Here is a 17,630-nt window from a genome sequence, read left to right on the forward strand (position 1 = left end):
TCCGCCTCTCTCTCCCCTTGCCAACACAATCCCACACTAACTTTCTGTGTTTCCTATTAAAAAAGAAAAGTAGCAGCAGCCCTGAAAGATAAAGAACAGGAAAATATGGACCTTCTAAGGTCTTCTCCACAATTCTGCAGAGTTCTTCCCATCTTTTCTGGGGCATTTTGGTTATATTTCACATGCCAATACTTTAGTCAACTGAAATTTCATTTACCCCTTTATCCTGTGACTTAAGGAGTCATTTTCAGAGGACCGAGAAAATACACTACATGCCTTCAGGCAAGTCACTTTAACCTCCATCTGGTAAACTAATCCCCGACTGCAACAAAATACACTCTAGTAGAGTAACTCCATTAGGAACAGACAAACTAAATTCATGTTATACCTCTCTTGTCTACAAATCTCTATAAGAGACAATAAATGTAGCCTTATTTCTTACTAATGAGAAAAAGGCAGTGTCCAGATAAGCTATTATCTTCCATTACTAATGGCTATTTGGGTTTATTTTTCCCCCAACTCCAAGTTGTTCTTTAGAAGAAAAGGAAAATAGGGAAACTCCACTGTTATTCAAGAAATATTTCAAGGTTAACATCACACCATGAGGTCTCTTCCAACCTCTTAAGTTTCTTGAAATCTATGATTTTATTCCCTGTTTTTTTTGTTTTTTTTTTTTGTTTTTTTTTTTGTTTTGTTTTTTTTTTTAAGAGTCAGGGTATGATATGGAGAAAGAGCATTGGACTGAATGGCAAGAAACCTGGATTCAGATCCTGACTTAGTACCCATGAGACCATGGGTATGACTCATTTAACCTGAGGCTCAGTTATCCAGGAATGGCAGACAGACAGACAAAAAGAGAGAGGTAGATAGTAATCATTTTATTAAGTGCTCATTGTGTAGCACAAGCTGTACTGGAGATACAAATGAAAGCAATGAAGCATTTTCTGCCCTTATATTAAAATAGAAGAAGACAACATATAAAAGAAAGCAAGAGGATGGAGGGAGAAGTATTCTGAGAAAACAGGGTTCTTCCTAAAACAGTACTCCAGGAATTATAGCATTATCTACCCACAGAGTTGTTGCTATAAAATATGAAATAGTATATAAATGAGTTATTTTTATTTCTCCTTCCTCTGCCATAATTTTCTATATGGCCTTGGGGAAGCAGAATTGTATAATGAAAAGAAAACTGAATTGGAACTCAAAAATTTGAACTTAATCTTGTCTCTGTGACTTACTAGTTGTGTGACACTGGTAAACTTAACTCTTTGGAAATATTTCCACACTTGTCCATTGAGGTTGGTTGGATTCAATGCTAAGATTCCCTCCAACTCTAAAATTGCAGATCTTGTGATTCTCTATTATAGCTGTCTAAGAATAAAATTGAAACTTTCCCCAAACTTCTACAGTTGATGTTTTAAAAAAGAATTTAAAAGATTATTTTCCCTTAATTTTTCTTAAAGGAATATTGATTTCAGAATTAAATGATGATATAAAGATTACCCAGACAGGGTTCAGATTTCAATCATAGACAACCAGAAAACTACAAAACGAATCAACAAAGCAAGAACAGAAACTAACATGTAGGAATGTATATGAAATTCCCTGATTTTTCTCTTTCTTTCTGTCTGTGTGTGTACGCGTGCATGTTTCTATGTCTCTCTCTGTCTTTCTTTCTTTTTCTGTTTATCTGTCTTTCTGACTCTGTCTCGCTCTCTACACACACACACACACACACACACACACACACACACATCTCTCTATTTGTATAAACACTTTTCCTCTCCAAATCTGTGATTCTATCATTTTTCTAGTAAGGAAAAGCTATGTGCCCCTGAAGATCAGCAACTCTTCCACATTACCCAAGGAACTCATGAGTAATTACCTATCCAGGTTCACATAGCCATTGCCTCAAAGGGGAGATTCTAACGCAGGCCTTCCCAACTAAGCCATCTCTCCATTGACTATGCTATGTTGATTCTCAAAATCTTGGATTGGCAATGCTTCTAAAGGGCCTCATAGTTTCTACTATAAGGTAGCTAAGTATTTCAGTGGGTAAAGGCCAGATCTAGAATCATGAAGACTCATCTTCCTTAGTTCTAATCTGAACTCAGAAACTTACTAGCTGTGACTCTGGGCAAGTCACTGAACCTTGTTTGCCTCAGTTTCCCCATCTATAAATGAGCTGGAGAAGGAAATGGCAAATCACTCCTGTATCTCTGCCAAGAAAACCCCAAGAGTCATAACTGAAATGATCAACAACAACAAGAAGTTTCTACTATCATTGCCATTTCTACTACAGTTAACTGAGCCAGAGAATACATTTTACAAAGGAAGTAGATGGATTAACAACAGGCCACAAAATCATCCATGATAATAAATCTCTGTCAAAAGTCTATTTAGCAAATGCAGTTAATCGCTTACTGTTTGTAGATATGTAAGGTATAGTTATGTAATCGTATATGTTTAATTTGCATATATTAATCTGAACTATTTACTATGTCACATATTTTAAAATACAATATATATTCAAATATACCTAATACAGAACAAGGAATGTTATTTTTTTCAGAAATGTAAATATTTACCACATAAAAATCATACTTAGAATTTAAGAGTTCATAACTTAAACACATGCAATAATACCAGCTGTTGTATGGCTGCTGGAGAAGGGAAGTGAGAGCCACAATGCTTTCCTGCCTGAATTGCTCTAGCCCAAGCTACTCAAATACCAGTTCTCCAAACACTTCATATTTTTTTTCTTTTATGAATCTGAAAGCAGTTACAAGGAAACAAGACTGCCACTTTTTTGGAAATGAATCTATATCTAACACAAGGTTTTTCCAGAGTTAATTCATCTGAACTTGTTGAATGCTATGGGTAAATTGGCCTACAATCAGTCAACAAATGAACTAAGTACTTAGATATGGATCAGGCACTGTGATATGCATTTGGGATACAAAGGCAAGAGCCCTACTCTCAAGGAGGTCACATTTTAATTTGTCTTGAGATAATATCAGAAATTAAAGTGCACAATCAGTAATCCAAAAAGTAGTATTTGTGCCCTAGGACTTCCTATTTAAATATGATTTGGGGCAAGTCAACTTAAATTCTCTGGAGCTGCTTCCTTGTTTGTAGAATGAAAGTTTCTTTCACTTCTCAACCTACAACTCTGCCAGTTCTGGTGCCCTGACAACTCAGATAGTAAGAACATAGGCAACTTAAGAGACAAAAGATGTCAGGAGTTTAAATGTAATTTCTGCTGCAGAATCTTACATAAGCCCCTTTTCATATTCCTCATCTCTAAAACATATTTGGGAAGACATGTGGCATTTACAACAGTCATTTCTCTTAGAAGACAGCTATATAATGTGTCAGTTGTTCATTTGTTTTTAAATCAGGCAGACTGAGAGGTCTTCACTAGTCTTTGCAAATTATTTTGTATGAAAAATGTAAGAAGCAAGATTAATAACTATTGACCATCACAATTTAGAGAAAGTACATTCTGCCAATAAGGAGGAAGAGCCCTGAGTCACTTCACTTAGTATTTGCACTTTTTGTTTGTTTGTTTCTTTTTTTCTTTCCTATTTTTTTTTTCCTCTTCTAGTCTGAAAAGGAGATGTAATCTCCTGGAGAAATTCCTGGATTTCCTTCAGTTCTAATCTGTTTAATCTTCTCCAGGCTATACTCTGGACTTTCTCTACCATTATCTCCAATACAGATCTCCCAATCCTCCTCCCTCTTCTTTTAGCTAACTTTTATGGATTTTCTTTCTCTCACTAGAATGTAAGCTTCTTGAGGGTGGCAGCTTCTTTCTTTTCACTTGCATTTATAAGTACCTAATAAATAGTAAGTACATAATAAATGCTTGTGACTGACTGCCCTAAGCAAATATATACACATCAATTTCCTCACAATACAACAGGAAGCCTTCAAATACTTCTAGTTTGCCTAATAGTTTTTCCTTTGTAGCAGCAAAGATTCAATTGGAGGAGGAAAGACAGGGAAGAGGATTCCAAAATAATTGCTATAAAACCAAAAGTTTAATTTTATTAAAAATAAAATCAATTTGTGTGGAGGGGAGTTTTTTGCACTAAGTACAAAAAGGAGCCTTCAGTGCTGGGCTGTGGAGTTTGTCTTTTACTCCTTATTCAATAGTCACTGATAGTTTTTGACAAGACAGAATGATATGGTCAGGTCTGATGATGTGGTGTGGGAGGCTTCCTGCAGCATCAGGAAAACCTCTATGGTCTCTTTGGGCTGCTTGGCTAGTAGGTAGCATGGGTAGCAAGGTGCCCTTATTTATTCCTCTCTAAGCACAAGAAGCAAAATATACCAAAAACGTCTGTGACCTTCTGAAGGAGACTTTATGATCCCTTCAAGTGCCAAATGTAAAATACTGCTTGACCTGGACATAAATGTGAGCTAAAGAATTCCTCAGACCGTCAGCTTGAGGAGGGAGTTCGCTGCAGTATTTCCAAGATAATTTTCAGAGCTTAGGCAACTCTCTTTCCTGATGATGAAGCATGATATCATCTCATAACAGAGAGGCGCTGGACTAAGTATGCCAAAAAAGACATACATTTCCCAACATGCAAATATGGGAGTTTGTTTTATTATGAGTAATCAAGAACAAGGGTTTTATTTTCCTTTTGACCTACTCCCCATCCCCAGCGTAGGGAGATGCTAGGAGGGAAAGAAGGGCACCCCCAAAGATAGACAGCAGAGAGACAGAAGTAGAAAGACAAGAGACTCAAAGAGATAGTGTCCTGGTAAAAGGAGTTTCCCTACCTACAAGTTCTATATGACACTGAAATCACAGGGTTATATCTTTAAGACAGGTGTTCCTAATCTAGATCTATGAATTAAATACAAATAGATACATACATACCTACATAAACCTTTATTTTTGTGTAAATGTTTCCCTTTGTAATCAATCTGGTGGGAAGGAAGGAAAGAAGGAAGGAAGGAAGGAAGGAAGGAAGGAAGGAAGGAAGGAAGGAAGGAAGGAAGGAAGGAAGGAAGGAAGGAAGGAAAGGAGGGAGGAAAGGAGGGAGGAAAAGAGAGAGGGAGGAAGGGAAGGAGGGAGGGAGGGAAGAAAGTAAAACATACAATAAAAAAATAAATACAAGGCCTGGGGACCACAACACTTTCAAATATATTTAGTATACTGGAACTAGTTTAATACATAATTGAAAATATTTAACAAAAGAAATAAAACAAAAATAATATTATGTTTTAAAACTAAATCAATGCCCAGCCCTCAGGGACCATTATATATAGTTTAAGTTTCTAGTTAACCTAGGGATCTAGGTTATGGTTCTGGGTTCTTGCATGTATCAGCTGTATGACCTGGGGCAAGCCACAAATCTCTGAGTATCAGTTTTTTCATCTACAAAGTAGGATATTATTATTTATACTACTTGTTCTACAAGGATTAAAGCAAAGTTCTTGAGCTTTTTTACATCTGGGACCCCTATGGTAGTCTGGTGAATCTTATGAACCCTTTCTCAAAATAATGTTTTTAAATGCATAAAGCACATAGGATTGATCACAAAGGGATGCACTTTCATTGGAATGAAGATATATTTATTAACTTTTAGTTCATAGCTCTTAAAGATGTAGCCCTGTGATTTCAAAAGCATAGAGAACCTCCAGGTAGGAAGACTCCTTTTACCAGTCCATATTGGCACCTGCCATGTGTAGTTTTAGAGGGCTGCCTTGACTATTGAAAGATTAAGTAAACTGTCATGACCAAGAGTCAGGACCTGAATCCAGGCTCTCTATCCAATATATCACACTATCTCCAAAACCATAAGTAAACTCTATTTAAATGAGAAGCACTACCAAATTATTACTAATCCTTAACCATATTTTTCTCTTCAACAATCATCTAAAAGAACTGAATCAAATAGTATATTAAATACTAAGAAAGCATTTCATATATATTAATTCATTTAATCCTCTTAACATTTCTATTCAACGTTATGGAGATTATTAGGTTCCTTATACAAATCTGTATTCCTAGGGTTCAAAGATGGTAATTAACTTGTCCAAGTCACACAGCTAAATAACTTATACAGGTCTTGGTTGACTACTAAATCCAACATTCTTTCAACTATCCCAGAAAGACTAATATTATTGAAGGCTAAGACCAATTCTTAAGGATGAATGATTCAATTATCATTTTATTTCAGAGGGAAGATACCAATACATGGAAAAGCCAAAGTGCCTTGATCCAAGTCCAAGGACCGCAAAAAATTAGCAGTAGTGCCTAGCATGAAATTCAAAGCTCTTTCCACCACTCTCTCCTATCACCCATGAAAGAGATGATTACAAAGAAGTAAACTCCACTCTCAACCATAATGCTCAATCATCCAATCAACAAACAATTTATTTAGGGCTTACTATGAGCCAAGTCCTGCGAGTGGTAACTAGGATATACCTCTACTCTCTTCGAAAAAGAAAAAGAAAAAAGAAAGAAAAACATCCTCTGTCCTCAAGGAAATAACTTTTTTTTAGGAGAAGAAATGCATGTGCACATATGCACACACACATAACACATACATGGTCTTTTAATATAGTAAGTTCATATATTTAGTATGTACTATGTCCAAGACACTAGACTCAGTGCTAGATACACAGAAGTCACATGATAAACTCTTTGTCCTCAAGGATCTTGCTGTAGCTTTTTGAAAATAGTGATCATTTTATAAATAGTAACTTTAAAATCTAGTACCCTTTAATTTTTTTTTTTTTTTACCTAGTACCAGACACTGATAACCCGCATCAAATACCACAATGCTAAGATGTCCCAGAGCTCACAGTCCTTTAAAGGCATCACTTATTCAGCACAGTTGTTAAACAATCACATTTCAATCCAATTTTTTAAAACTTGCTACACTGGCTAATCAAACTTACATGCCAAGATGGGACAGAATAAATAATTCCTTACAAACTTATAGTGTCTTTCTCAAAATACTCTTTCCTGAAATATTTTAGAAATGACCTCAGTGAGGGGGAGCAGCCTGGAGAACATGCTAGGGAATGATCATCTAAAGAAACGGCCCATGTTTATGATGCAAGAGGAGAAAAAGGGATCAGGATGCATATCTGTCCTCAAGTATTTGAAGAGGTGTCATCCAGAAGAATTATACTGCTCAGCTTGGTCTCAGATGGCCTAAGTAGGAGTAATGGAGGAAATTCCAAAAGTTTTGGCTGGCTGTTAAAGGAAATCTTATCAGTGCTGTCCAAAAGGAAAATGGGTTGTACAGAGAGATAGTGGATTTCCTATCACAATGTGTCTTCTAGTGGAGATGTGATAGTAACTTATCAGGAACAACTAGAGCCACATGTTAGCCCAGATAACTTGAGGTGTTTTCCAGCTCTGGGACACTAGGATTCTAGCTGACATAACTAATGTGAGGTTAAAGCTAGAAGAAAGCTGAGAGAACAACTTGCTCAAATTCCTAATCTGACAGTGAACATCAGGTATCTTGGTCAAAATTATAGAAATTAATTAAGAAATTGATAATAGGTCTTTTTGGTAGAAAAAGTCTTAGAACTTTAATTCCACCCTCTTAGTTTTGAAGATGGGGAAATTGGATGTTGGAGAGATTAACTAATTTTTTTTCCTTAATTAGTTATGGGAATTTATTACATATAGTTATCCTTTGTTTTATAGCATTAACAATTCATGAGATTAACTATTTTGCCCAAGGTCACAAAAGTAGTAAGCAGCTGGAACAGAAATTTAGTGCAGGACCTCTAATCCCAAATACAGAAATGTACATTTTTACTCTACAAGACTACCTCCTTACCAGAAGCAGTTCTCAAACTGGAGGTTTCTGAATTCTAAATCCTCACTGTACCACACCACACTGTCTCTTCCTTCACATGGTTAATTTTGAAGTCAAACCACTGTAAATCGACTTCTCACAAAAGGCAATAAGCCAGTGTTCTGCCCTTTACTTCTTTATAGAGAAAGTTGGGGAAAGGAAAAAAGGGGCAGGAAACATGGAGTAGGTAAGACATAGCCCCATATTCTTCCCAGAGCTTATACCCTGACAGGGTAATTATGACATGAATAATTAAACATAGTAAATGTATTATTGCTTTGTATATTCTTTAAGTGACACCTGGCCTTCATAAAATGCTTTAAGGCTGGCAAAATGCTTTACAAATATTTTATTTTTATATGATAACTTGGGGAGGTAGTTCTAGTATTATTCCCATTTTACAGATGAAGAAACTGAAACAAAAAGAAATTAAATTCCTTTCCCAGGATCACACAAATAGTAAATGTCTGAGGTCAGATTTGAATTCAGATCTTCCTGACCCCAAGATGCTATCCACCTAGCTGTCTAGTGTGGTCTTCTTTTGAGAATATTAGATGGGATGAGATGTCCTAGTATGAGATGGCCTGGAACTACTCAAATTTCTTTGCTTGCTTCCTTGTTTGCACTGCCCTTGAAGGAGGAGAAGGGGCATGAATGAAGTTATTTAAAGATTTCCCTAATGTTTTGGTTGGCTCATCACAAACCCACTGTGACACTAGGATGTTTCGTAATGAACTGAGATTGTAATAATGTACTTGGTATTAGAAGAATGAACCAGTGAATTCAGTTCAGAGCTTCCAGGGGAGCAAACACATTCAGCCAGGGTGTGTTTTGTGAAGAGATCATATTTGCCTAAGGAAAATTGGCCTAAGATAATTTCTAAGAAACTTCTGGCCACAAGCATGGTAAAGGAAAAAGATCACTAAATCTGGAGTTCAGAGGATATGTGGTGAAAACCTCAGCTCTGTCACTGGGTAATATAGGACCAATCACCTAATGTTTATGGACCATAGTTTCCTCAACGCTAAAATGAGTGAGTTGAAGTAGATGACATCTAAAGTTCCTTTCAGACACTATGACCTATTCTGGGACAAGATAGATGTCTTTTAAATTTTTTTTATTTTATTTTGAATTTATGGAATAAAACAAGCATTGCCATAACATACTATAAGAAAATATATGATTATACATGAAGCTACAAATTTATCATGTACACCTTGCTATTCCTTTTAAAAATATATAATAAGAAAGAGAGAAAGAAAAAGAAAGAGAAAGGGAGAGGAAAAGAAGAAAGAAAGAAAGAAAGAAAGAAAGAAAGAAAGAAAGAAAGAAAGAAAGAAAGAAAGAAAGAAAAAGAAAGAAAGAAAGAAAAAGAAGGGAGAAAAAAAGAAAAAGAGGAAGGGAGAAAGGGAAGAAGGAAGGGAGGGGGGAGGAAGCATATAATTTCTCCACTCTTATAATAAACAGCAGTAGTGAGCACCTGAGTTACAAATACAAGACCCTGGGTATAAACAGTTTTATTACTTACCTCAAGCAAGGAAGTCTGGAACTCAGTTACCTTATATAAATCAATTATTTTTGATTAAGCACCTATCCATGAGCCAATATATGTACTATATATTGTATAATGTGCTAATACTGTGATAAAATATGTACAGTGGGAATAACTACTGTACCGTTTACTCTTAAGAAGATCAAATGAGCTAATCTAAGCAAAAGGCTTTAAAAACACTGAATCAATATCTAAATATAAGTTGCTATTAGGAGGCATGATGATGGCTATTCTACCTACCTGTAGTGAGAACTGAATGGGCCAATGTATGTGGAAGGAATTAATGTGGCACAGGTTTAATATGCCCATTACATTGCTGAAGCAGTAAGAACTAATGGAGAGTGATGCTGGTCTTGAAGGCAAGAAGATCTACATTTGAGATTGTCTCTGATACTCAGTGGCTACCAAATCTTGGATAAATTATTCTCTAAAACCTAGAGAACAAATCTACATTGATGGAGGAAATTGTTCTCACTCATAATTCCCTTCACCAAAATCACAGGTTTAGTTCATTTTTAAATTTCCTAGGCAGAGTAATTGAATAGATAAAACACTAGGCAGTTTAGATACTGGTTGAAAATTCAGTGGTGTTTCTTGCATTGTTTGACTTTTGCACCCCTACATTTTGGAGTATGCTAAATTATTCTAAATATTATTTTTTATATCAATTCCTGTGATTTTTTAAAAGCCATGCGAGTTCTTTTCTGAATCATTTTGCTAAGACAACACATAACTGATCATTCAACCTCTCATAAAAGGCATTCCTTCATTTTGGCACCTGGACAAATTCCCCTGCTCTTGGCATGCAAAAAACCCAAGGATTCTTTTGACTTTGCCCAGGGACTATGAAACAACTCTAGGAATGGAAAAGAAAGATGGAAGCATTTACAGCATCATTAAGTGACAGCATTTGGATCATTAGCAAGGGCAGAATGTTTTCGTCTTGTTACACTATAGTAATCAATGAAAAGCAACGACATTTTGTGTACTACATATCTCCAAGTATGTCTTCTCCCTTCTACATTGCTGAACACTGGTATTGAGTTAATATTACGTGCTAATAATGCTATACCTACCATAAAGGAAATTGAGCATAGAGTGGGAGAAAGATCCAGAGTGAGTGGACTTTCACTGGGTCCCAGATTTGAATCCTGACTTCTTTTTTTTTTTTTTTTTTGGCTGAGGCAATTGGGGTTAAGGGACTTATCCAGGGTCATACAGCAAAGAAGTGTGAAGTGTCTGAGATCAGATATTAACTCAGGTCCTCCTGATTTCAGGGCTGGTGCTCTATCCACTGTGCCACCTAGGTGCCACCTAGCTGCCCCCTGCTGACTTCTACTTCATTGCCTATACAAACTTGGATAAATAGTTTCCTTATGTGGACCCTACTTTCTTTATCTATAAAATGAAGAAGCTGGACAAGATGACATCAAGGTCTCTTCTAGCTTCTATTATTCTATATATAACAATATACACTGTTAACAAATATACTGAACAAGACATAAACTAATATGTTCTGTATGGTAGATCACAAGACCGAAGTATAGTAGAAAGCAGCTTGGATTTGGCTAGAATCAGAACATTTAGGTAGCAGAACACCATATGAACTCAGACAAGTTTAAGTTGTAAATAGTTGCCTGGCAAAATTTAAGCTATAATAAATTGTCTTTGAACACAACTACCTTCAGTTCTGTACCTTAGTTTCTTCATCTCCCAGATGAAGATAATACTTTCAATATCTACAAGTACAGAACTTTTCTTGATCTAGTGTCAATGCAAAAATTATACAAATACACATACACATATGCATATACATACAGATTCTTTGTAGCCCTGACAATATACAATTCTTGATTCAAGCAGAAAAGGATCTGAGGATCCATCTAATCTAACTCCCTTATTCTATAGGTGAGGAAGTCAAATTCCAAGGGAGGTAGTGAATTGTTCAAGATCACATAGGCAGGGAATGTCAAAACCTGAGCTAGAATTCAGAATTTCTGATTCTAAAACCAGCATTCTCAGCTATTACTTGTCCACACTCTTAATACTAACTGGATGGATAGCCATGGGCATGCTGTTCTCTGAGGTTCAGCTTTCTTCCTGTAAAACCAAGTGATGTCTAAGTTTAAAGCCCTAAAGACACCATTACTCCTTTTATTCATACTGGATGGAGAATCTCCTCTTTCACCCAGTCCAAAAGAAAAAAAATTTCCAAATAAATGACTTGGTTCAAGAGGAGATTCTTTGCCTCAATTGCTACCTATCCTTAATCACTGAATGGGTGTAGCATTCAGTCAAACTGAGACCTGGTGAAGACCTTAGCTTAAAAAGACCAATCTCCCATTTCATCCAGGACCATCTTCAGTCACCTTGATCTATAGCTCACCACTGGACTCAGATGTCTCAAGAGGGAAAAGTGAGGCAAGTGACTTCTCTCACAGCCCTTCCTCTCTTGAACCTAATTCATTTGCATGTCATGGCATCATATCCTTGATGTCATGTTCCTCTTCCAGTAAGAAAGACAAACAATAACAACAACAACTGGGTGGAGAATGTCATTACCTATTAGGACTTCTGGAAATCTAAGAATTAAATATCCTTCATTGCCAAACCAAATTAGAAAAAAAAAAAAAGTACAACACTTTAAATCATTTTAGCATATTTTAGACCAGCATCTTTCAAAGGCTTCCAATGAGTTTCCAATTTACTCCTGAAAATCGCATACCATTAACTCATGAAATATGAATGACAATAAAAGGAATCTCTTTGTTAGGTAACAAAGCTGTCATACAATCCCACAGCTATCCAATGATAGAAGGTGCAAGAAGAGGAGAATTACAAGACAGAGACTGTGAAATTTAGGGTAGGATGAGTTGCCTGAAAAGAGTCAAGCCATAATAAGTTGCCTTTGAACCTAAATGCCTCCTCAGCAAATGCTCTTTGAAGAATCTATTTCAGACTGCCAGCAGCCTGCATTTCAGGACCATTCTTCAAAATCTCAAATATGCATTACCAAGCAGGGCTAACTGTTTCTCAAAGTGGAAAGAGAGGGAAGAAAATGCTCTAGGTAAGAATTATAACTAATGTCTGCTGATAACATCCTGTGTGAGTGTGTGTGTGTGTGTGTGTGTGTGTGTGATAAAGAGAGAGAGAGAGAGAGAGAGAGAGAGAGAGAGAGAGAAGGAGGGAGAGAAAGATAAGGAGGGAGGGATAGGTTGAAAGAGAAGTTTGAAACAGCTTGGTGTAATGGGGAAAGGTTAGGTCTTGAAAACATAACACCCACGTTCAAGTCTTTCCTCAGATACAAACAAAACTTGGTGACTAAGAGCAAGTCATCAAAAAAATCTCAGTACCTCCATGACTCTCCCTCTCCCCCATCCCACAACTCTATAAGGACATAAAATTATAGGAATTATGAATCTGAATCAGTAGAAGGTATGTCCATACTAGGAGTTCCAAACATCAATGAAATAATATTTTCAGACATATAATATCTATCTATCCATTCATCATTCAACCTACCCATTTATCTATCTATCTATCTATCTATCTATCTATCTATGTCTATCACTCATATGTCTTGAGCCTGAGATCAACTAACTGACCAATTGCAACCTATATTTTAAGAATAAGAACATTTGTATAAATACAAATGTATATAAATATGTATTTGTATGCTTATGTATAAATAACATGTATATACACCTTGAATAGAGGTCTAGTGGTTGATATATATATATAAATATACATCATATGTACATCTATACACACAAGAGTTTCTATGGAAGTAAAATATTGCATGTAAAAATGTATACTGTGTTTAATAGCATACAGATACATACAATGTATTCATACAATATACATGTCTAATTCCTGCTTCTCAATGTTACATATAAAGTACCATGTGTACATACTATATGTATACATGTCTCCATATTAAATATAGGTTAAAATTGATCAATCAATTCAGCTGAGTTCAGATGGCATAGCCTACTAAGACTGTGAGATCACTTCATACATTTTAATGACTTAGATCTTAGGTTCCCCTCACAAGATGATATACAATTTATTGAAAAGCAAAAAAAAAAAAAAAAAAAAAAAATTCTTGACTCAGCACCATGGAGACCCTCTTTCATTCGTTAACACATTCACCTCTCTCATCCCCTCCCCTCCTCTCTCCAACTCATCCCCTCATGCTCTGCCTCGTTCAGAAAAGATGCTACCATATCTTACCCCACTGGATGCTGCCCCCCAAATCCCAGAGACCAACTAGGGACACCGCAGCTGCTGCGGATCTGTTCGAGCAGTTCTGCTCTGGGGAGCGCCAAGTGATCCTGTGTCAAGCTTCATCAGAAAGACAGAGACCCTGTGCAGTGGAGGAATGAGGAAGAGAGTGTAGGAGGGAAAGGAAAAGGAAGTGCATGGGGGTGTACGGGCAGTAGAGGGGAAGGAAGAGAGCAAAAGTTCAAAACCTTTCTGCTTTTCAGCATAACAGTTAACCGGAGAACAATATAATCCCAGAGGAAGCTCCTTCCTGGCCTCTAGCCTGTACTTTGGGCTAAGGTGATCAGTAGCATGCCAAGGCTCTAGAGCAGAGATCTTCAAGCAGACCTCTGCTCCTTGGGGAGTGCGATTCCACCATGCACCAAGGCTCAAGAACATTCCTAACCCCCCAATTTCTCCCCTTTCCTTCCCATTCTTCTAGAAGAATTTAAACACCTTGAGAACAGGACTGTAATTTTTGTCTCAGCATCCCTGCACCCAGCCCTGTGCCTTCTCTCCACTTCAGCTCCAAACAACAAGCATTGTTAAGTGCCAACTAAGTGCCAGGCAGATTTAGGCACCGGGAATACAAAAGCCAATCGTCTAGAATGTTCACTTGCCACTGAGTACCAGCTTAGTCTATGTAGCACTTAAATGTTAAATGTTCATAAAGGGTTTTGCAAACATCTCGTTTGATTTTCATAACAATCCTGGGAGGTATTATTCCCCATTTTATAGATAAGAAAACTGAAGAAGTCAGAGGTGAGCTTTACAAACATTTTTTTATTTGATCCTTACAACAAACCCAATAGGTAGGTATTATTATTATCACCATTTTACGGATTAAAAAAAAAAAAATTGAGCCAGGCATAAATAAAGTGACTTGGCGGAGTCACCCAGCCAGTAAGTGTCTGAGGTTAATTGTGAATGCAGATCTTCCAGATCCAGATTCACCTCTATCCAACATGTCATCTAATTAAATGTTTGTAGCAAGTAGCTGAAATAAATTCAATGAATTTCTTTTTTTTCCGACCTACCCCCAGTCCTCAAGATCCCCAGTGTTCTCCAGTTCTAGCCCCACCAGCAGCAGGCGTCCTAGCTCTAGTGGGGATCTTTGAGCAAAGTGCGAGTTCACTCCGCCCAGGAAGAGCAAATCACCTGGCTCCTCATCCTGAGGAAAAGAGGAACCCACGTTTGGGCTTCCTGCTTCCGAGGAAATGCAGTTCTGTCAAAAACGCGCGTGACGTTAGAGGGGGACCTGAGGTTGAGTGGGAAGGAGATGGAGGAGAAAAGGGATGAGGAGGAGGAAGAGGAAAGCTGGGAGCGTCTGCCGATAACTTCTCACCAAGTGCGCTTTGCCCTCCCTCACCAGCCTCACCACGCATTCTTCAAGAAGCAGCGGGATACCCGACGCTGTGCCAAAAGCTAGGCACCCGAGCCACTCTGAGACTCTCAGAAAGCTGCCCCGAAGCAGAAAAGACGCACTCCGTGCGTGGAGGCTGAGTCCGTCCGCCTGCCCTGGGGGCAAAACGGGAGGCAGAACAGCAACTTCCCTGGGGGAACCCCGAGCTCTTCCGAGCCGCTCAGTCCCCGGTACCCAGGGCACCTCAGTTAACCCCCTCTGCTGCCCATACCCGACAGGCCAGACGCCAATCCGCACTCTCCACCCTCCCCGCCTCCCGCCCCACCGGGACCTGGGGCCGCCCACTAGGAATTCTGAGCCCGGACCGGCCAGCCGCGCGCGCGTTCATTCCGCGGACTCAGCGGAGGATCGGTGCCCACGGAACTGCCCCCTCCCCTGGTTTCCAGTCATTTTTCCCCCAGTTTGTACGGCCCGCGATGGGTATGCCCCTCTTGTCCCGCTGTAGCCCTCACCCAGTCCTACTTCTCTCTCTCGGGGTTCCCTGAATCACGAAGCCTCCCCCCGCAAGCCCGGAGAGCAGCTGAAACTCACAACCATTCCGCTCCAGCTGCCTTCTCCCGGCCGCCTCCCGCAGCTCGGGGAGGGGACCGGCAAGACCAGAGCGGGGAGGCTCGAGAGCCCCTTCCCCTTCCCCAAGCGACTTCCTCTCGGAGCTCCGTCCCCTGCCTCCGGCTGCCTGGAGGAGGACTGCCGGCTAGCCCGGCGCGCGCACTCGTGCAGCCCCCGGGCTGATCTGGAGATGTGGGCTGGGAGGAAGGAGAATGGAAGGGAGGGAGGGGGCGGTGCAGGGAGGGGGGCGGGGTGGTTCAGACCTGAGTCTCAGCTCTGCCAACTCCTAAGTTCATTGTCTACGTCCTCAGCCCGTCTCTCCAGCCGCGGCTACCGCCGCCTCCTCTGCTGCAGCAGTCTCCGCCGCCGCCGCCGCCGCCGCTGCCTCAGCCTCTGTAGCGAGAAGAGCGCTGGGTGGGAGAGAGAGACTGTGCGCACGCAGCTTCGGGTCCCTGTGTCTCCCAGGCGCTCTCCAGCCTCGGAGTGTCTTGACTGCGATCCCTGCAGCCGCCGCAGCTCCCTCCGGCCTCTGTCTCCCACCTCAGCTTTGGAGTAGGGCAGCCCTGGCCGCAGCAAACCCTGTCCACCCCACCCCCTACCCCCGTGCATATATGCATGGGAAGAAAAGCGCTGGTTTTGAGGGTGTGTATGTGTATATTTAATCACTTACATATTTTCACTAATCGTGAGTGACGAAACTTGTACCTGGAGTATGCAAATGGGGCCCTCCTTATAGGCGATCTGGAGTCATCTTTAAATGCTCTCAGATTTCGACTTGATCGGAGAGAAAAAGGAAAATGTGCAAGAATGAAGTGAAAACATGTTACTGATGAACACTCGGATAACGCATCCCGTTTTCAACACTACCCCCCCAACCCCCCATTCCAGTGGTTCTAGGACTCAATTTGCCTCCAATTTGCAATGTGCAATTAAGAAGTTTTAGCTCAGTGGGTTTAGTTATTGTTGTTTTTCTTGCTTTGAAGTAAACATAATTCTATTTATTTATTTATTTCAGGGATGCTCTGATACAATTAAAAAGCAAACGGAAAACTCTGTCCAAATGGAGAGCAGCAATTACTCACTGCCAGGACATTCGGAAATAACTTTTAAGGTCTGGAATCAATCCATACATTGATATTCAAGGCCGCAGCACATATGGGGTGGGTGTCCACTTTTTTTCTTTTTCTTTCTTATTTTTCCTGATCAAGGGGACCCTTGCTTCTTGTCAGCCATGAATGTTTGCTTATGCTTGGAGTGCAAAGGCTCAAAGAGATTCCAGTTCCATGGTTTGCCACAACTGACTCAGAGGCAGCTGCCTGAGGAAAACACCTGGTTAAGGCTCAGAAGAAGCCTGTAATTTGAATATGTTTAATCTCCTTTCTCAGGACTGACAGTTAAAAAATGGACACTTCATAGAAATCTGAAAAATAGGCTTACTTAGAAAAAATGTTGTGTTTATAGTATGTTTGGAACTGGTGTGTCCTGTTTTCTGAAATCGTGATCTTTTTATTCCTGCTTTAACTTCAGGTCCTCTCCACCCTCCTCATAGTCCACAGTGAAGTCATAAACCTCTCCATAGCAACTAATTGGGAGGTTATAATCAGGGGATTATTACTTCAGGCAGGGGGGAAATAGGAGGAATAAATGAGTTCTTCAAAACAATATCCTGTTTTCATGCAAAATACTAATCTAAAATAAAAAATCTACAAAGAAAGATTAATATGAAAAATGGATTTAACAATGTATGCTTGTAATAGATCTGTTTTTCATGTAGAACAACTGAGCCTTTAAAACAAGGACACACACACACACACACACAAAACCCTTCCCCCCAAAATACAATGAACTCCTTTTTGCTACATTCACAATTCCCAGTAGATGATGATGCCATTTTTCAAATTCTTACATAGCTGCTCCATTTGGGTTTATTTATTAGCGACCAGGAAAAGACCCTCTCCCCTTCTTTTTTTCCTCAGTAAGGTTGATATAGACAAATAATTGCATC

General features: G+C 39.2%; 1 protein-coding gene and 1 long non-coding RNA gene across 9 annotated transcripts in view; one reads left to right on the forward strand and one right to left on the reverse strand.

The window, feature by feature from the left end:
* Positions 1-15,957, reverse strand: part of CHST15 (carbohydrate sulfotransferase 15) — a 128,001-nt gene extending 112,044 nt beyond the window's left edge. For 3 of the 8 annotated variants that reach the window (XM_031956007.1, XM_031956010.1, XM_031956008.1), the window contains exon 1: positions 15,608-15,822. The gene's annotated coding sequence lies outside the window, so the exon portion shown is untranslated. Of the gene's footprint in view, positions 1-13,623; positions 14,373-14,998; positions 15,126-15,607; positions 15,823-15,888 lie in introns of those variants that run through there. The other 5 variants (XM_031956011.1, XM_031956016.1, XM_031956012.1 and 2 more) reach the window with 5 other exon arrangements.
* A 126-nt stretch (positions 15,958-16,083) lies between these two features.
* Positions 16,084-17,342, forward strand: LOC116421908. The gene is made up of 2 exons (XR_004232499.1): positions 16,084-16,267; positions 16,641-17,342. It is a non-coding gene; the product is annotated as an uncharacterized LOC116421908 (long non-coding RNA).
* The last annotated feature ends 288 nt before the right edge of the window (positions 17,343-17,630 follow it).

The sequence above is a fragment of the Sarcophilus harrisii genome, chromosome 2, assembly GCF_902635505.1.
Source record: "Sarcophilus harrisii chromosome 2, mSarHar1.11, whole genome shotgun sequence".
Lineage (NCBI taxonomy): Eukaryota > Metazoa > Chordata > Mammalia > Dasyuromorphia > Dasyuridae > Sarcophilus > Sarcophilus harrisii.